This window comes from Marmota flaviventris, chromosome 11 (assembly GCF_047511675.1).
Source record: "Marmota flaviventris isolate mMarFla1 chromosome 11, mMarFla1.hap1, whole genome shotgun sequence".
NCBI lineage: Eukaryota > Metazoa > Chordata > Mammalia > Rodentia > Sciuridae > Marmota > Marmota flaviventris.
In genome coordinates this window covers 7,410,515-7,431,277 of record NC_092508.1, presented here as the reverse complement: position 1 = coordinate 7,431,277, position 20,763 = coordinate 7,410,515, and the positions used below count along the sequence as shown (strand labels likewise).

At 36.1% G+C, this 20,763-nt stretch overlaps 1 protein-coding gene across 7 annotated transcripts in view; it reads left to right on the top strand.

Annotated features, from left to right (window-relative positions):
- Positions 1 to 20,763, top strand: part of Dis3l2 (DIS3 like 3'-5' exoribonuclease 2) — a 332,047-nt gene that overhangs the window by 7,663 nt on the left and 303,621 nt on the right. The window contains exon 1 of one of the 7 annotated variants that reach the window (XM_071619540.1): positions 10,264 to 10,349. The exons of the other annotated variants lie outside the window; for them this stretch is intronic. The gene's annotated coding sequence lies outside the window, so the exon portion shown is untranslated. Of the gene's footprint in view, positions 1 to 10,263; positions 10,350 to 20,763 lie in introns of those variants that run through there. 7 annotated transcript variants of the gene reach the window in all.

Below are 20,763 nucleotides of genomic sequence, written 5' to 3'. Positions count from 1 at the left end.
AGGGACTCACTAAGTTTCTCAGGCTGGTCTAGAACTTTTGATTCTCCTGCCTCAGCCTCCCGAATGGCTGGGAATATGGGCATGTGCCACTGCATCATGATTTTGGTTTTTAACTTGCCTTTCCCTAGACTAGTATATTAACTTGCCTTTCCCTAGACTAGTGTGTTAAGCATCTAGATGTTAAACATTTTTTCATGAGCTAATTTACTCTCCACATCTCTTTTTTGGTTTAGTGTCTGTTCAAATCTTTTGCCCATTTTTAGTTCTATTTTGTGTTTTCTTATTACTGAAGTTTGAGAGTTTTTTTTTTTTTGTTTGTTTTATGTGCTTGTTTTCCATAGCTTTCTTGAGGTAAAATTGACATACAGTAAAATGCACATATTTGAAGTATGTAATTTGATCAGTTTTGACATGTAACAGATATAATCAATATAAAAAGCATTTCCACTACTTTTTAAAAATTGAAATCATGCAGACTATATTTCCTGCGTGTTTTTTTAAAAATATTTTTTAGTTAGCAACAGATCTTTATTTTTTATTTATTTATATGTGGTGCTGAGAATTGAACCCAGGGCTTTACACATGCTAGTCAAGCGCTCTACCACTGAGCCACAACCCTAGCCTCCTGCATGTTTTATTACATTAGAAATCACTCACCTTAAGATATATAGAATCCCACCCTCACTATTGACACACTAATAGTGTCAACTATTTCAAAATGAAGTGGCACACTTATAAATAACACAGAGGTCAAGAAAGAAAGCATAAAATAAATAAATAAAAAATGCTTTGAACTAAGTGTTAATAAAATCTTAAAATATCAGGATCTCTGAGATGAAACAGTACTCAGATGAACATTTATAACTTAAAGTACTTGTATCAGAAATATGCTAGAATAACAATCAAATTAATTTCAAATTATATAGTAGGAAGGAAAAAATAGAGTAGGAGCAGACATACATAAAATAGAGAAAAAATATACAGCTAAAATCTGATAAAAAATAAGTATAAATAAGAAAAAAGCAAAAACACAAAAATTAATATCAATGGAAAGGAAGTTCTCAAAATAACCCTACAGATGCTCAAAGTATATTAAGGTAATATTACAGTTGTATGCCAACATATGTGATAGCTTACACAAGCTGGTCTATATTAGAGAAGGATCCATGTGCTGCTGAGAAGAAAGGGTATTCAGTTATTGATGGATGAAATATTCTATATATGTCTGTTAAGTCTAAATTATCAATTGTAATTTTTACTTCTCTAGCTTTGTTATTTAGTTTATATTTGGAGGATCTATCCAGTGGTGACCAGAGAGGTGTGTTAAAGTTATCCACTATTATTGTGTTGTGGTCTTTTTGAGTCTTGAAATTGAGAAAAGTTGGTTAGATGTATGTAGATGTTCCATTGTTTGGGGCATAAATATTCATGATTGTTAGGTCTTGTTGATGTATAATTCCCTTAAGCAGTAAGAAATGTCCTTCCTGATTAACTTTGGCTTAAAGTCCACTTTATCTGATATGAGGATAGAAATCCCTGCTTGCTTATGTGATCCATGTGAATGATACTTTTTTCCCATCCTTTCATCTTCAGTCTGTGGATGTCTTTCTCTGTGAGGTGAATCTTGAAGATAGCATATTGTTGGGTCTTGATTTTTAATCCAGTCTGCTACTCTGTGGCTTTTGATTGATGAGTTTAGGCCATTAATGTTCAGGGTTATTATTGAGGTATGATTTGTATTCCCAGTCATTTGTGTTTATTTCTAGTTTTTTCTTTTTTAATTTTTTTTTAGTTGTAGATGGACATAATACCTTTATTTTATTTATTTATTTTTATGTGGTGCCGAGGATCAAATCCACTGCCTCACATGTGCTAGGCAAGCGTTCTACCACTGAGCTAGAACCCCAGCCCCATTTCTAGTTTTTACTTTGAATTAGTTTCTCCTTTGATTGACTATTTCAATAGGGTAGTTCCTCCCTTTGTTGGTTTTCACTTTTTTTTTTTCATTTTATCTTCATGGAATATTTTGTTGAGAATGTTCTGTAGTGTAGGCGTTATCTTTGCAAATCTTTTAACTTTTGTTTATCATGGAGGATTTCACTTTCAAATCTGAAGCTTAATTTTGCTGGATATAGGATTCTTGGTTGGCATCCATTTTCTTGCAGAGCTTGGTATATGTTATTCCAGGTCTGGGTTGATAAATTAGCTGTGATCTGAATTGGTTTCTCTTTATACGTATACGTAGTCTGATCTTTTTCTTTCTCAGCCTTTAAAATTCTATTCTTATTCTGTATATTAGGCATTTTCATTATAATGTGTCTTGGTGTGGGTCTGTTGTAATTTTGTACATTTGGGGTTCTGTAAACCTCTTGTATTTGATATTCCATTTCATTCTTTAGGTTTGGGGTATTTTCTGATATAATTTCATTGAAAAGATTGTGCATTCCTTTGATTGTGTCTCTGCACCTTCATCTATCCTGATAAATCTTAAATTTGGTCTTTTCTTGTTATCCCATAGTTCTTGTTCGTGGTTTCTTAACATCTTCTCTCCATGGTCAACTCTATTTTCAAGATTATATATTTTGTCTTCATTGCCTGAGGTTGTGTCTTCCAAGTAGTCTAGTCTGTTGGTGATGCTTTCTATTGAATTTTTAGTTTGTTTTATTGTTTCTTTCATTTTGAAAATTTCTGCTTGTTTTTTTTGATTGATTTTTGTACACAGACGTTCTCTGTCAGTCCTTTAAGATCACTTATTTATTTTATTAGCATTTTTGTAGATTCCATTGGATTTGTACAAAATTATGCCATCTCTGAATACAGTCTTTTTCCTTTGCAATCTTTTTTCCCCCCTACTTTATTGCAGTGGCCACAATTCCCAGTATAACATTGAAGAGAAATGATGAGAGCTGGCATTTTTGTTTTGTTTCTGATCTTAGGGAGAAAGCATTTAGTCTTTGCAAGAAACTGTTCAGAATTCTGTCAGTCTCTGCTTCCCCGACATTATAAGTATGGCACAGGGAGCTGGAAATCAGAGGGATGTATGAACCTATTTTAAGCACATAGTTTTTTTCATAATCATGCTCAGTCATATCATCATACCCTGAAATGACAGCTGTAGATTTTTTTTAGAGAGAGAGAGAGAGAGAGAGAGAGAGAGAGAGAGAGAGAGAATTTTTTTAATATTTTATTTTTTAGTTTTTGGCGGACACAACATCTTTGTTTGTATGTGGTGCTGAGGATTGAACCCTGGCTGCGTGCATGCCAGGCGAGCGCGCTACCGCTTGAGCCACATCCCCAGCCCGATTTTTTTTTTTTTTTTTGTAAATGCTTTTTATCAGTGAGGAAGTTTCTTTTCATTCAAAGTTTGCTAACAGTTTTTTATTTTTTACTTTTGTAGTGCTGGGTATCAAACCCAGAGCCTTGTGCAGGCTAGACAAGTACTCTACTACTACTAAGTTGTATTCACAGCTGCTGTTGAAAGTTTTAAATTAGGAATAAATATTGGATTTTGTCAAATGCTTTTTCTGAGTCTACTGAATAATCATAAGGTTTTTCAGTTTTAGTTTGTTAATGTGTTGAATTATATTGATTTTCAAAATATTAGAAGTAACTTTTATTCAACTTTCTGTCACCGTGACAAAATATCTGAGATAATTAGCTTAAAAGGAGGAAAGATTTATTTTGGACCTGGTTTCATAAATTTCAGTCCCTTGGCCCATTTGCTTTGAGCTTGTGATTAGACAGAATGTCATGACAGGGAGCACATGGTGGGGCTCAGCCAAATACCTCATGGCAGCTGAGATGCAGGGAGGAAGGGGACAGGGTCCTAATATCCTCCTCAAGGGTATACTAAGCCCCTAGTGATGTAACTGAAACCATGCTCCACCTTATAATGGTTCTGCCACCTTCTAATAGTGCCTTGGACTGGGCACTAAGCCTTTAGCATAAAGGCCTTTGGGGGATGTTAAGATCCAAACTGAAACAGTAACCTTGTACTTCTGGGATAAACCCCACTTGTTCCTGAGGTATTATTCTTTCTGTATGTAGTTGAAATTGATTTCCTAAAATTCTGGATCTGTGTTCATGAAGAATACTGATTAGAGTTTTTTTTTCCTTGTAATATCTTTGTTTTGAATATCGGTTATGCTGGAAACCTTGAATGTGTTGGAAAATGTTCCTTTTCTTCAATTTTCTGAAATTCTTTATGTAGATAGGTATTTTTCCCTTATATTTTATAGTATTTACTAGTAAATCCATTTGATCTGAAATTTCTTTGTGAGAAAGTTTGTTTTCCTTTTGTCTTATTTATTTATTTTGTACCAAGGATTGAACCTAGGGGTGATTAACCATTGAGCCACATTCGAAGCTCTTTTTTAGTTTTTATTTTGAGACAGTGCCTATGTTGCTTAGGGCCTTGCTAAGTTGCTGAGGCTGTCCTTGAACTTGAGATGCTCCTGTTGGGCCTCCTGATCCACTGGGCTTACAGTTGTGTGCTACAATGCCTGGCTTTTTTTTTTTTTTAAATTATTGATGGAGATATATATATATATATATATATATATATTTATGGTGCTGAGAATCGAACCCAGTGCCTCACACATGCTATGCAAGTGCTTTACCACTGAGCCACCACCCCAGCCTACAATGCCTGGCTTTTTGTGGGAAGGCTTTGTATCTACAAATTTAATTTTTTTTGAATGAACTTTGTTTTTTTTTCTTTCATGAACTTTGTTTATTCATTTGAGTTGTTGAATTTATTGGTGTATTGTTGCTCATAATAATCTCTTGTTTCTTTTTAAACTCTGTATCTCTTATTATTATCTTTTGGTACTGAGGATTGAACCCAGGGGTGTACTTCTGCTGATCCATACCTCAGCCCTTTTTATTTATTTTTTTGAGACAAGGTCTTGCTAGTTGCGCAGGCTGGTCACAAACTTGGATCCTCCTGCCTCAGTCTCCCAAGTTGATGGTATTATAGGCCTGTGCTATTGCAGAATCTATAGCAATCTTTTTTTAAGAAATTTTTTTAGTTGATGGACCTTTATTTTATTCATTTATTTATATGTGGTGCTGAGAATTGAACCCAGTGTCTCATATATGAGAAGCAAACAATCTACCACTGAGCCACAACCCCAGCCCTATAACAATCTTTTTAAACTCTGTAGAATCTATAGTGATGTCACCTCATTCTGATTATATATGTTATGAACCCCAGTACATGTTTTTTATTATTTATAAACTAACAGTTATCTTTTTAATTATAAGAATATAATCATCATAGTTACCATGGAGTTAGTTACTTGAGGCTTTCTGTTTGGTTGTTTAGATTCATTCACATTTGCGTCTGTTCCCCTTTTCTTTCTGCCTTACACTTTCCTTTAAGATTTTTGTTAATGTGAACTTGCTGGTAATGATTATTTCAGCTTTCATAGGACTGAAAATTTAGTATTTTTCCTTTGCTTTTTTGAAAGGTATATTGTCGAGGAAAGAATTTTTGATTTTCCCTATTGCTTTATTGTGTCCTACCTTACTTTTTTCTGAAAAGAAATCTGCTGACATCCTTATTTCTCTCTCCCTTTACTTAATGTGTCTTTTTTTCTCTGGCTGCTTTTATAGTATTCCCTTTAAACTGGTTTTAAGCAAATTGATTATGATGTGTCTTGGTATAGTTATATTTACGTTTCTTATGATTTGGTGTCTTTGAATTCTTTGTGGAAAATATTTGACTCTTATTTCTTCATATATGTTTTTCTACCCTCTCACTTGTAGATTTTAATTGCACTTATATTAAATTGCTTAAATTTGCCATATAGCTCACTGCTCTTTTTTTTTTTTAACCTTTTTTTCTCTCTCCGGTTCATTCTGGATAATTTCTAAAGCTGTATCTTCAAGTTTACCATTTTTTTCCTTCTGCAGTGTCTAATCTGCTTTCAGTCTAATCATCTAGTATATTCAATCTATATTTTTTATCTCAGCCATCAACAGTTTTTATCTTTAGAAGTTTGATTTGGATCTTTTTAATATTTACCAGTCTCTTATTAATGTGGTCTATCTTTCCTCTAGCTTCTGAAATAGGGAATGTAGTTCTAACAACTACTTTTGGGTCCTTTATTATTATTCCCAAATATTTCTATTCTCAACTCGTTCTTCTCATGCCTCTGTTACACCCCCCCAATACCTGTTAATAAATAAATAAGTTAGGTAATAATTTCCCTATTTTGTGTATTTGGAAACTGATACTTAAGAAGGATAGTTTGGTCAAAGTCAGACAGTTAATGTTCAGGTTAAATCTAAAGTAGGGAGGTACCATCATAGAGAAGAATTGGGAAAGATCATAAATGTGCAGTTAGGTTATAAAAGACTTTGAAGGATGCAAGAAGCATTTGGGATGAACTTTGAAAGACAAGTATGGCTTTGTAGGTTTCTATAAAGAGGGTGAAGCCTTTAAGGAGAGAAGAGTGTATTGCAGTGTGTGGGGATAGAAGAGGGGCATGTGTTTGGCTGAATTGGGTGTGAATATGGAAAGCAGATGACAACATTTTTTTTTTCTGAATTGTTCAATATTTTTGATGTTTTTTAACACAAGCCTTTTGTCTGACTTTTCAGCTACTGTAAGTGTCTGAGAAGGTGTCTTTTAAAATTTCCTTTCATTATTTAATACAGTCTTCCACATAATTAATTCACAGGTTGATTGAGTGATTGATAACATTTTCTTACTATAACACCCTTAGTTGCATTATTAGTACTTGTGATTGTATTGCTTATTTTATGAGAAGTATTAAAGCTATCTTCATAAAATTCCTTCCATAGAAGTCAGTGTACTTTATGCTAATTTATTTATTGATTATCTCAGCAGTCAGCTTACCAAACCGAAAGAGGTATCCCATTTCCTCAGTCATCTGGAATCCAGCTTCAACTTAAGGGTCATAGTGTGGCTTTGCACTGTTGTGATGAAAGGAACCCTTAGGTGATAGTGTGGTAGGCATAGTCCAGGCCTGGTTCCATTCTGTTTCTAGGCAATAGGAAGGAATAAGTGTAGTCCTTGAACTCAAAACTGCCCACCATGATGCTTGCTGTAAGTGCTTGGTTTGGACTCAGCCAATCTTTGTATCTCACAGGAATTGAGAGCTGAGGTTTCAATGAATTTTGAGCAGTTAAAAAATAATTAATGGGCACTGGGGTTGTAGCACAGTGGTAGAGTGCTTGGCTAGCATGTGTGAGGCACTGGATTCAATCCTTAGCATCACATAAAAATAAATAAAATAAAGGTCCCTCAACAACTAAAAAAAATTAAAAAAAGTAATTAATGGAAAAATATCTTAGTGTTAAAATCACATCGTTCTTCCTGTAATACTTTTAATTAGCTTATACAAACCTCTTTACTCTGGATTTTTGGCAAGCACTGCCTTTGCCAAACTTCCTTTGCCAAACTCAAACTCAGTAGTTGATCAGAGCATCGTCCCTTGCTATCTTCCCTCCTTCTTGCATGATCTCCTTGTTAATGCAACTTTAGAAGAAAAGATGAAAATCAAGGAGTTTGCTAACTCCTAACAGGTAGCTACTTAGAAAGGCATGATAGGACCTCAGAGATTTTTAGTGAATGATTGAGTCTGGACTTAAGACTATACATATCTTTACATACATTCAATATGCTCCTGTTTTTAAGTTGTGATCTTTTATTAAATAATGAGAAGTTACAAAATAATGTATGCAGACTGTGTAAGATATCTAGAATAACAGGACAACAAATACCTACGTATACAACCATCACTTTAAGAAATTATTGCCTTTGAAGATCTCTATGTGCCTGTTCCTAATCCTGCGTCTTCCTTAGCCTTTCTTAAATGATATGAATTTTGTTTTCTTCATGCTTGAACCACATAGTTTGTATACCTAAATTATTGTTTTAATTTTGCATGTTCTTTTTTTTAAAAATATTTATTTTTTAGGTGTAGATGGACACAACACAATGCCTTTATTTTTATGTGGTGCTGAGGATCGAACCTGGGTCCCGCCCGTGCTAGGCAAGCGCTCTACCGCTGAGCCCCAATCCCAGCCCACAGTTCTTGAAATTTATAAAATGGAATCACAATACAGATTTCTTTGGAGAAATGTCTTTTCAGATCTGAATCTATATTCCTTCCCTTTTTTTCCCCATTTGATTTAAAAAAAATTTTTTTTTAGTTGTCAATGGACTTCATTTTGTTTATTTGTATGCAATGCTGAGAATCCAACCCAGTGTCTCACACATGCTAGTCAAGCACTCTACCACTGAGCCACAATCCCAGCCCGCCCCATTTGATTTTTAAGATGCGTTTTTAACCCCCAGCTCCCCCGTTCCCCCAACTAGGGGATTGAACCCACTGGTGCTCTACCAGTAAGCTATACCCCCAGCCCTTTTTATTTTTATGTGGAGACAGAGTGGCCTCAAACTTGTGATCTTCCTGCCTCAGCCTCCTGAGTAACAGGGATTGCAACCATGCCAGACAGAGCTTGTCAGTTTCTATAAAGTCATGATTGGAATTTGGAATCACATTAACTTTTTGACTGACTTACAGTCAACTCTATAATATTGAGTCTTTCAATTCAAGAACAGGGCTTGTTGGTTGTTTAGGTCTTTTAAAGTATTTTTAAAAGTAATCTTAAAATTTAAATTCTATCCTAACTTTAAAGGGAATGGCAGTAATATGCCATATTTATCCTTTTTATACATGTAACTTTAATTACTGAAGTTTTCCACTTTTCAGTTAAAAATTTTAGATATTGTTTAATATGAACTGGTGATTAATTATATCATGAGCTTTTTTTTTTTTTGGCATCTGTTGTCCACCTTCCCTTATTATTATGTAGGGAATTATATTAGTGGATTGATTCTCTTAGAATGTACTTTGAGTATCATCTTCACTATATTCTGAGGGTTCAATTTGTTAATATTTTATTTAGAATTTTTACATTATTGTTCCTCAGTGAGTTTGCACTGTATTCTTATTATTTTTAATGTGCTTTTTTATTTGGCTTTGCAATCTAGAATATATTTAACTTGCAGCACTTTAGGGAGTTTTTCATTTTGTTCTAAATTTTGGAATAGTGTATCTAACAGGGGAAGCAAGATATTTGCCTTTATGATAGTATATATTCAGTACTTAGCGATTTTAACTTTTTGCAAGTAAGTCTATTTGTCTTTTTTTATATTTTTGTTTCTTATGGCCACTTCTTTAATCCATCAAGTTTGGTATGAAGTAGATAGGATATAGTGACTAATTAATTTTTTTCCCCTTTGGAATACCATTTGGTAAGAAAACTTTTTTCCCTATGAGCTGAAGTGCTACCCATCACACACTAAATATTTATAAATTTGGATTTCTTTCTTAGTGTCTTAATAATAAGCATTGGTAAATTCATTTGAAAATTAAATTGGACCCAGGGTTGCTCTACCATCTACCACTGAACTACATCTCAATCCTTTTTAGTTTTTATTTTGACATAGGGTCTCCCTAAGTTACTGAGGCTGGCCTTGAACTTGCAGTCCTCCTGCTCAATTTCCTGAGTTGCTAGAATTATAGGTGTGTGCCACTGTGCCTGGCAAAAGATAAGTATTTTTTAACCCTTTAGACTTTAATCTGTTTTATTAATTAGGCCCTGTGTTAGATTTTTTTTACTCTCCCTATATACTTATTTATTTTTTAAATTTTATTTTATTGGTTCTTCTTAGTTATACATGACATAGTTGTTTTGAAGTCTTTGGAGAGAAATTTTCACAGTGTCTCAGGAACCTGGTTACAGTGGTGTGATTATTTGTTGGAGGTGTTGTAATAAAGTGTCTCCATCCCTCACATCCTAGATTGGTTCCGGGACACCCTGTGGATTCCAAAATCTGCTGATGCTCCAGGTAGTTATATAAAATGGTGTATTTGCATATAACCTATTCATATCCTTCTTTAAAATCACTTCTAGATTATTTATAATACCTAATACAGTATAGTTGATACGTATAAATAGTTATTGTTATATATTTTTGGAATTAATGAGAAGAAGTCTGTACATGTTCAGTAATTTTTTTTCTCCAGAATATTTCAGTCTGTTGAATCCACAGATGTGGAAGCTATGGATACGGAAGGCCTGCTGTGCTATAAACTGACTTGCACAATAAAAATTTACTTCTTACTGTTCTGGAGGCTAGAAGTGTGAGATCAAGGTGTTGGCAGGGTTGATTCTTTCTGAAAGCTGTGAAGGAGGATCTGTTCTCTCTCTCTCCTAGCTGCTGGTGGTTGCTGGCAATCTTTGGCATTCTTCGGCCTTTAGACATATCATCCCAGTGTTTGCCTTCATCTTCATGTGATGTTATCTTGGTGAGTACATCTCAGTCCAGATTTTCCCTTTTCATAAGGACACTAGTTCTATTGGGTAAGTCCCTATTCCAATATGACTTCATCTTAACTAATTGCATCTGCAACAACCTTATTTCCAAATAAGGTCATGTTCTGAAGGTACTTTGGGCTTAGGACTTCAATATATGAATTTTCGAGAAGATATATAATCTCCAACTTACAACAAATGATTAGTGTTTTTCTCTGATTTTATATCTTAGATTATAGTCTATTTTTCCTTCATCTCCTGGGGATAGTTTCCCGCTCATTTATTTTCACTTTTATTTAGAAAGTGATTATTGTGTTGTACCCTGTGCCACTCCTGTTCTAGGCACTGTGAAACTAGTGATGACAAGGTTTCTGTCCTCATGGAATGTAGGCAGGGGGTGTGGAAAATGACCCAATATACAAAGACATGGCCATGGTTACTTCAGGGAGTGATGAGGATTGTGTTCAATGCTAGGAGGACACAGGGAGAGCCAGGGAGCTAGGGTTTCTTACCCTCAGCCCTGCTGACATTTTGGCCTGGGTATTCTTTGTTGGGGGAGGAGGGCTATCCTGTGTATTACAGGATGTATAGCAACATCCTGGGTTCTGCCCCTTTGATGTCAAAGTGCCCTTCCCAGCTGTGATAGACAAAAATGTTTCCAGACATTGTCTAATATCTTGGGGTAAGGTAGTGGCAGATTATCCATTGGAAAACCACTGGTTTTTAGATGGAGTGGTCAAGGAAGACTTCATTTTGCTATCTTTGTAGAAGAAAAAAAAATTCTTTCTGATTTAGAAAGAATTTAATAGAACAGTGGGGTTCTAGTCTGTTGATTTGTTCAACCAGTTGGATCTTCTAACTCACAATCTGAGATGACAGACGATTAAGATGTATTTAGATGTGGAAACAGTTCCTCTTGTTTCACAGCTGATGACAGCAGGATCACTTGAGGTGACTTTAACAAAGTTACAGTTAGCAGCCTTACCTACACTGGTGTCCTGGCCAGTATGGTTATGTGTTTGGAAAGGTGTCACCTGGAAGTGTGCAGCTAAGGCGTGTTAAGCAGTGCTCTTCAGTCACTCCTGGGAGGCTGTGTGGTCTTCCCAGTCATTACTGAGCATCAGAGCCTCCAGGAGAGCTGGTTAAAATACAGACCTAGGACTCCATTCCCGGAAACAGATTCCAGAGGTCTGCAGTGAGACCTGGTGATTTGCATTTTGAACCCACTCCCTTTCCAGTGCTGCGGCGGCGGTGATGGTGCTGTGTTGAGTGGCACTGGCCATAGAGCTCCATTTAGTGTCTGGGAAGCCCTGACTCAAAGGGTGGCATTTAGCCATCAGGAGCATGGTTTGTTGCTGTTTCTCTTCTTCATTTTTTTCTTCCGCTGCCCTTTTTACTTTATTTCAGTCAAACTTAATAACTTTCCCCTGTATCATCTGTCACAGGACATAGGTACTGTAAATTGCCATTATGTAAGTAATTTGCAGTTTTATTGCACCAAAAGACTCTGTGCTGTAGTACTTTTTATGTCATCATTTAATCTTACACAGAGAAAAGAAATGAGTACCAGTCGCATTTGGCAGAATGGGAAGTCCTCTGGTATGGTTCTCTGTGCTTTTGGGGAGATAGTCACATTTATTTGCTGGGATGGTAATTATAAAATGTGTAAAATCCTGCAGTAGTAGGTTCCAGAAAAGGAAAATCTTTGCTTAGCATGTTGTCATAAATCATAAACCAAATAAATGGATTTGTGAAAAAGCATAGTTATTTTTTATTGATAAGTCTCACTATTTCCTGTTCCAGTGTTCTGAATAGAAATAAAGATATATGTATACTTGTCTCTGTGTGTGTGTGTGTGTGTGTGTGTGTGTGTGTCTGTGTGTGTATTATATTGTGGTTTGATTATAAAAGTAATTCATACTCTTATAAGAAACAAAAAAATTAAACATCACTAAATTGTATACCTTAAGGTGAGAATCCCCAGTCATCCTAGTTTCTAAAGAGAATTATTATTATGAATGTGGTGTATCAAGACAGAGGTTTTATTTATCATTGCCATTCTTCACCTCTTGGCTAGAACCACTTTAGAATTGTATACAGTGCAGTTGCTGGAATGAAATGTTGCAAAAAGGTTGAATTTTTTTTTAACACAAAATATTAATGAAATAATTTTTTGTTTTCTTAGTGTGTATCATTCTTTCTCTAATGTAAAGGCCCTGTGTTCCTGAAGTAGTATGGAAATAATTTAATTTCTACTTTATGTCTTTTCAAAAAAAGTTCTAATGTGGAATATCTGGGACATGACAGAAATATTTCTGTGTAAGGAGTGGAAACTGTGTTAGCTTTCCCTATAACAAAATGCCTGAGATGATTAACTTATATAGAGGAAAGGTTTATTTTGGCTCACAGTTTTGGAGAGAGGTTCTAGGCCATGTGTCCTTCAGGCCAGGTAAAGATTGCTTCCTCCAGGGCATTCTTCAGTGCTTTGTCCAGTCTTTGTCAATTTATCAAAGAAAGAACTCTACTATGCCTGGAGGAAGGCAGTTTTCTAATCTTCATCTGTCTGGGAGTTTTTGGGCGTAATAAGATGTGAAGGTTAAAATGTGCTTTATTCTTTCAAGCTGCTTTTTTTAAAAAAAATTTTTTTTGGTTGTAGATGGACAGAGTACCTTCATTTTATTTATTTATTTTTTTGTGGTGCTGAGGATGGAACCCAGTGCCTCACATGTGCAAGGCAAGCACTCTATCACTGAGCTACAGTCCCAACCCCTCAAGCTGCTTTTAAGTTCACTGCTATCAGAAGCAATACAAAATACCTGTGTCTAGTTTTGCCAGGATTGTTGTTGCTGTGGGAATTATAACTTTAGATCCCTTTACATCTGGGTTAGTGGAATGTGCACTAAGGCCCTGTATGAATGTAACTGAAAGATTGGTCCCTGTCCCCAATGCGCTAATTAATTCCAATTTAAAAATGAGGAAATGGTTTTGAGAAAAAGGAAAAAGAAGGATTATTGCTTTGCCAGCAAAGGAGAAAGACAGAGGATTCCTATCCCAAGATTGTGACTCTCCCCATAAGGAGGGACAGGGTTTTTTTAATAAAAAATTAAAAAACTATCTTTATTTATTTTTTAAATTGATTTTTAAAAAGTAAATGACAGTGGGATGCATTACATTTCTTATTACACATATACAGCACAATTTTTCATATCTCTGGTTGTATATAAAGTATGTTCATACCAATTCGTGTCTTCATACATGTACTTTGGAATAATGCTTATCATATTCCACCATCAATGCTAACCCCCTGCCCCCTCCTTTCCCCTCCCACCCCTCTGCCCTATATAGAGTTTGTCTATTCCTCCCATGCTCCCCCTCCCTACCCCACTATGAATTAGCTTCCTTATATCAGAGAAAACATTTTTTGGTATTGGTTAACTTCACTTAGCAGTATCTTCTCCAATGCCATCCATTTACTTGCAAATGTTATGATTTTATTTTCTTTTATTGCTGAGTAATATTCCATTGTGTCTATGATGTATGTGTATATGCCACATTTTTTTAAATCCATTCATCTACTGAAGGGCATCTAGGTTGGTTCTACCATTGAGCTATTGTGAATTGTGCTGCTATAAACATTGATGTGGTCATGTCCCTGTAGTATGCTGTTTTTAAATCCTTCGGGTATAGACCGAGGAGAGGGATAGCTGGGTAAAATGGTGGTTCCATTCCCAGATTTCCAAGGAATCTCCATACTGCTTTCCATATTGGCTGCACCAATTTGCAGTCCCACCAGCAATGTATGAGTGTGCCTTTTCCCCTCTATCCTCACCAACACTTATTGTTGTTTGTCTTCATAATAGCTGCCATTCTGACTGGAATGAGATGAAATCTTGAGTAGTTTTGACTTGCATTTCTCTGATTGCTAGAGATGATGAACATTTTTTCATATATTTGTTGATTGATTGTATATCCTCTTCTGAGAAGTGTCTGTTCAGGTCCTTGGCCCATTTATTGATTGGGTCATTTGGGGTTTTTTTTTGGTGTTTTTTGAAGTTTTTGAGTTCTTTATATACCCTAGAGACTAGTGCTCTATCTGATGTGTGAGGAGTAAAATTTGCTCCCAGGATGTAGGCTCTCTGTTCACCTCACAGATTGTTTCTTTTGCTGGGAAGAAACTTTTTAGTTTGAATCCATCCCATTTATTGATTCTTGGTTTTAATTCTTGTGCAATAGGAGTCTTATTAAGGAAGTTGGGTCCTAATCCCACATGATGAAGATTAGGGCCTACTTTTTCTACACAGGGTCTCTGGTTGTATTCCTAGGTCCTTGATCCACATTGAGTTGAGTTTTGGGCATGGTGAGAGATAGGGGTTTAACTTCATTTTGTTGCATATGGATTTCCAGTTGTCCCAGTATCATTTATTGAAGCAGCTATCTTTTCTCCAGTGCATGTTTTTGGCACCTTTGTCTAATATAAGATAATTGTAATTTTGTGGGTTAGTCTGTGTGTCCTTGTTCTGTACCATTGGTCTACCAATCTGTTTTGGTGCCAATACCATGCTGTTTTTGTTACTATTGCTCTGTAGTATAGTTTAAGGTCTGGTACAGGGATGCCACCTGCTTTGCTCTTCCTGCTAAGGATTGCTTTAGCTATTCTAGGTCTCTTATTCCAGATGAATTTCATGACTGCTTTTTCTATTTCTATGAGGAATGCCATTGGGAATTTGATCGGAATTGCATTAAATCTGTGTAGTCCTTTTGGTAGTATGGTCATTTTGATAATATTAATTCTGCCTATCCAAAAACAAGGTAGATCTTTCCATCTTCTAAGGTCTTCTTTGATTTCTTTCTTTAGGGTTCTGTAGTTTTCATTGTATAGATCTTTCGCCTCTTTCATTAAGTTGATTCCTAAGGATTTTTTTTTTTTTTGAGGCTTTTGTCAGTAGGGTAGTTGTAATTCATTACATCAACAGACTTAAAAGATAAGAATCACATGATCATCTCAATAGATGCAGAAAAAGCATTTGACAAAATACAGCACCCCTTTATGTTCAAACATTAGGGATAACAGGAACATATCTCAACATCTTAAAGGCCATCTATGCTAAGCCTCAGGCCAACATCATTCTAACAGAGAAAAATTGAAGGCATTCCCTCTAAAAACTGGAACAAGACAGGGATGCCCTCTCTCACCACTTCTGTTCAACATAGTTCTTGAAATACTGGCCAGAGCAACTAGATGAAAGAAATCAAAGGAATATGTATAGGAAAAGAAGAACTTAAATTAGCACTATTTGCTGACAATATTATTCTATACCTAGAAGACCCAAAAAGCTCCATCAGAAAACTTCTAGAACTAGTAAATGAATTCAGCAAAGTAGCAGGATATAAAATCAACACCCATAAATCAAAGGCATTTCTGTGTATCAGTGACAAATCCTCTGAGAGGGAAATGGGGAAAGGGGGTTTTTAAAGGAACTCTTGAAGGTTTACATTCCAGGTGTGTTCTGGTAAGGGGTCCCAGGGTGCCCTCATGGCATGTTAGGATTTCACTTGTTAATTTGGGAGAGAGATTCACTTCCCAGATGACCAGCAGGCATTTCCTTCCTGTAGTGGGTGTGTTCAAGGGCAGTTAACTAGGGGAAGAAAAGATAACACCATCTCCCTAATCTTGTTATGGAGGAGGAGAGGGGAGAAAAGAGAAAAAAAACATGTTCTTTTGAAAAATAAGCCTTAGAGCAACAAGGTGAAGGGACCAATGTTACATGAATACCAGGTTGTATTTAATGTGCACACAGAAGTAGTACCATGTTAGTGATATAGTTTCCCCATCAGTGACAGGTTGAATATCTGCAGCCTGAAGGTTTAAAATATCCCAAGATTCTGAGCTTTGCAGTGGAGCCAGGACCTGTGCTCGACCCTCTGCTCAGAAGGCTGTGAGCTGGCAGGCACATTGGAGCTCTTGGGTAGGAGTAAAGGCCTGGCTTATTTCTCTGGGGTGTGTAGGTCTCAGTTTATTTTGTCTCTCTGAGAAGCAGGGATCCCAGTGCTGCTATTGTGACTTCTCTTTTTGAAGCAATAGGGAGAAGAAATGCCCCAGGTCTGAAATAGTTGTGTTTGAGTATTTTAGGAATTGTTTTGGTTATTAGTTTTTCTTGAATTGTCTGTTTCTCTGCTATCTTCATGAAGTTAACTATTCAATTCATGGTGATGGCCTTTATTTATGAGTGGTAGTAGTTTTTTCCTGGGAAGTGTAGAATTTTAGAGAGTTGCAAACCTTAGAACCATTGTCTTCCAAACCCACTCACATCAAACTATATGAATGCCGAACATAATTTTTCTATAGAAATGAGGGCGAGGATTAGGGTTGGCTTTGTAGGGCCTCTCAGGGCCACCAGTAGAGGGTGCTTAGCTGACAGACCAGGTATAGAATCAGCAGGTTGGCTTAGGAGTCATTAAACTTAATGGCATCTCTCTAGGTCTTGTCTGAATTTGTGTCTTAAGTCATTTTGCTGGTTAGGAATTTGTATCCTTCATTCCTCCAGATTCCTTGAATATTACTAAAATTCTTCTCTGTTATTTGAGGGGATGGTGTAATTGCTTATGACTTTATATGTATTCCTCTGTTAGTGTTGTCCAAGACATGATATGGACCTTGTGTTGTAGGCAGAAACATGCCTGAAAGAGTCTGTAGATAGTAAATTCCAGATGTTAGTGGCTGCAACCCTGAGAGTAGTAGACATAGGTAGAGTAATATTTTCCCAAGGATAATGATATTATTGACTTTTTCTCCCCTCAAAATAAAGAACAAACATGGAATCCAGGATAATATTAGTCTCTTATGTAAAATTAATTAAAAATTCTCATGAACATTGGCATTTTATTTGAAATGATATGAACCTAGGGAAAACTACTTTAAATTCTTGTGTGTTTTAGGTCATAATCTACATTTTGTTTTTTAGATTATAGATTCTGAAAGTCATATATTTTTCCAAATTTCCATGGTAAAATTGGCCATGTGGGTAAGCTTTCCAACTCTCTTTCTTTTGAATTATTGCTTTTAGAGATTAGAAATGAAAATATGATGGCTTTGATTACTATGGAAATTATGCATATCTCTTATGGAGGAGTTATTTTTCAGTTTTTCTATTAAACAACTGCTGCTGTAGCTCAGCATGAATTTGGGATTATACCTGTGGTAACCTTGTTTCATATAACTTATGCTTTATTTAAGTAAGGGTCTTAAGTGATAAAATAGTTGTTGCTGAATTGTTTGCTAAATTTTTTGACTTTATGACCTATAATTGAAAGTTTTTAAAGGAGATTAAAAGGTTTTCCCATGTGCTTCATTATAATTTAGAATGTGTGTGTGTGTGTGTGTGTGTATGTGTAGGGGTAGATGAAACACATTGGCTATTAATTGATAATTGTTAAGTCTGATAATAAACATAAGGAAGTTCACTACAATGTTATTTTTCTCATTTGTATATATTTTAAAATTATATTTAAATATATTAAATTAATTATCTAATTAAATTAGAATTTTTTTAGTTGTAGATGGATAGGATACCTTTATTCTGTTTATTTATTTATTTTTATATAGTGCTGAGGATAGAACCCAGTGCCTCACATGTGCTAGACAAGTGCTCCACTAGTAAGCTAAAACCTCAGCTCCTCATTTGTATATGTTGTTAAATTTCCAAAACAAAAGGCTAAAAAAGCCTCCCCGAAAGGTAATGAAGCAAAGTGACAAAAACTCAGAGAGATTTTATTTGATAGTAGAGACAGGGCTAATGATATAGGTATCATAATTTCCAAAACTCTCTGGGGTGCCTTTTTCAATGATACTGAAGCAGAGCCCCCAAATTACTGTAGGAAGAGAATAGAATTTGACCCTCCTTTCGTCTACATTTATGGCAAAGTCTAGTGTGACTGCTCACACAGTGGGAAAGGAAGCCCTTTGTTTTTTATAAGACACTTTCTTTTGGTTTTTGGAGAGGAGCATGAATTCTATAACCAATGGGTCCTTCCTTTCTTTTTTAGACTCTGCTTTTCTTTAAAAAGAAGAGGCTTTTTATTTAATCCATATGCTTTTGGTTTCGCAAGTGTCTCTGTTCCTTCCTCCACTGGAAGAAGGATGGATGGAGAGATATTTTTTTTCTTGTTTTTTTCTCATGTTTGACTTGAGCTTTTGTTATTGTCTAGAATTTGTCTTAACAGTCTGTACTTTTTTTTTTTTTTTCCCAAAAGAGAGGTTAGAGTAAATTTCAGGTGCTTGAATTTGCCAGTTGGTATGAATGTCCTTAGCATGAGAAACAGTCTTATTTTTTCTAATTTAGTTATTCTGTAGATGACTTTAATCATAGTAATAAAATGTGGAAGAGAAGGTGAGATTGGATTTATAATTCTGTATGAAGTATGCATAAGAAATGAAGCTATTTGTTGCAAAATGAGACAGTTTGTACCCCATACATGTTGGGACCTTATTTGATAGCAAAGCTTATGTTTAGAAGAATCTGGGTGATCACTTTGAATTTTGATTTTGTATACGGGCTCATTGCAAATCTTTTTTTTTAAATTTTTTAGTTGTTGATGGACCTTTATTTTATTTTTTATATGTGGTGTTGAGAATCAAACCCAGTGCCTCGTTCATGCTAGGCAAGTGCTTTACCACTGAGCCACAACCACAGCCCTCATTGCAAATCTTATATTTGTTATTGTATGATTTATGATCAGATGATTCTATCTTCGTTAGATGGGTGATATTGTATATCCACCCTACCAGTGTCCTCAGGGTCCATCCTGCCATTACAGGTATCTTCCTATGTTATGACCAAAATGGGAAAATGCTGAACTCTCTAGCATTCAGCATTTTGATTTCCTTCTGTCTGTTGAACTTTGAGATCTTTCAAGTGTCAAGCCTGTGTCCCTTTTCCTCTTTTTCATACTCTCTTCCCAAGCTGATCTCATCTGTGTTCATGACTTAGGTTACAATTTATTTCTTGAATATTCCCAAATCTGACCTAAACTCAGACATCTTTAGAGCTCTGGCTGCCTGTTTGATACTATATCTCAGGATGGCAGTCACCTCTGACTTGACATGTCCGTCCTGGGCTTGTGCTCTCTACTCTTCTGCCTAAGTTCAGTAACTCTGACCTAGTGACCTTCACTTCCGTCCATTCACTTGAATAAACCAGAAAACAAATTATCCTTGATCCCCCTTTCCTCACCCTTCATGTCTAGGCAGTCACCATTTTTATTGATTAGGTTCCCTAAACATTTCTTGATTAAAATTTCTTGATTTCAGTACCATCGTTTTTACCATGGACTATTCAAAGAGCCTTCTAGCTGAGGCCCCCATTCATTCTTGTCTCCCATCTCCAACCCATTTCCTGCTTTGAAGCTAGAGGGGTCATATGAGAATGTAAATCTGATTGTTTGTCCTCCCACTGAAATAATTCAGTACCTCCCCCATTGTTTGTAAGATTAAAACAAATGAATATATTCTGCAAGCCTGGCATGGTGCAGCTGCCTGCTTTTCTTTCCAGCCGCATCTTACCTAACTTTTCCTTTATCCTTGAAGCTATAGCCACCTCCTTCAGTGTTCTATACCCTCCCAACTCCAGAGTGTAAATTTAGTTCAAAGTTATACGCTTGAAGTTACAATTCAGTTTGATATCTTTCTAGACTGTCAGGTTCATGAGAGGAAGGACTGGTCTCTTCTTTTTTCTATGTATTCTTTAGGGCTAAGCAAAGTGCCAGGTCTAAAGTAAAAGCTCACTGCATTTTTGTTGACTGAGTGAAGTATTTGAGTCGGAATCCTAAGATGTGAAGGGATGGATGAAATGAGGTGGTGGCAGGAAGTGTTCTTTTTCCTTTTTGGTCCTGGGGATTGAAACAAAGGGTTCTTTAACCACTGAGCTGCATCCCCAGCCCTTTTTAATATTTGATTTAGAGGCAGGGTCTTGCTGAGTTTCTTAGGGCCTTGCTAAATTGCTGAGACTGGCTTTGAACTCAGTCCTCCTGCCTCAGCTTCCTGAGCTGCTGGGATTACAGGCATGCGCTATCAAGCCCAAGAGCATGAGTTTTGAGTAGTATGGTGACAGAGCTACACATCAGGCAAGGTGAACTGACTGGGGACACAGGACTCACTGTGAGGAGGATTGTGGATCAGGAGAAGCTAGCCAGTATTAGTTAGGAGAGCGGGCTAGTGGATAGTGCTAGGTGACAGAAGCTGTGCTTCTTGGAGAGTGGAGAAGGAAAATGATGGGATTGAATGATAGAATGTGCAGGTGGATTGAGGTGGCACCATTTCTGTGAGTTTCATTATCTCAGTTACTTAAATTCAGCACTTCTCCTTTGAAAATGGTAGAATTTTCCAACAAACTTTATAAAGCTCTCATTCAG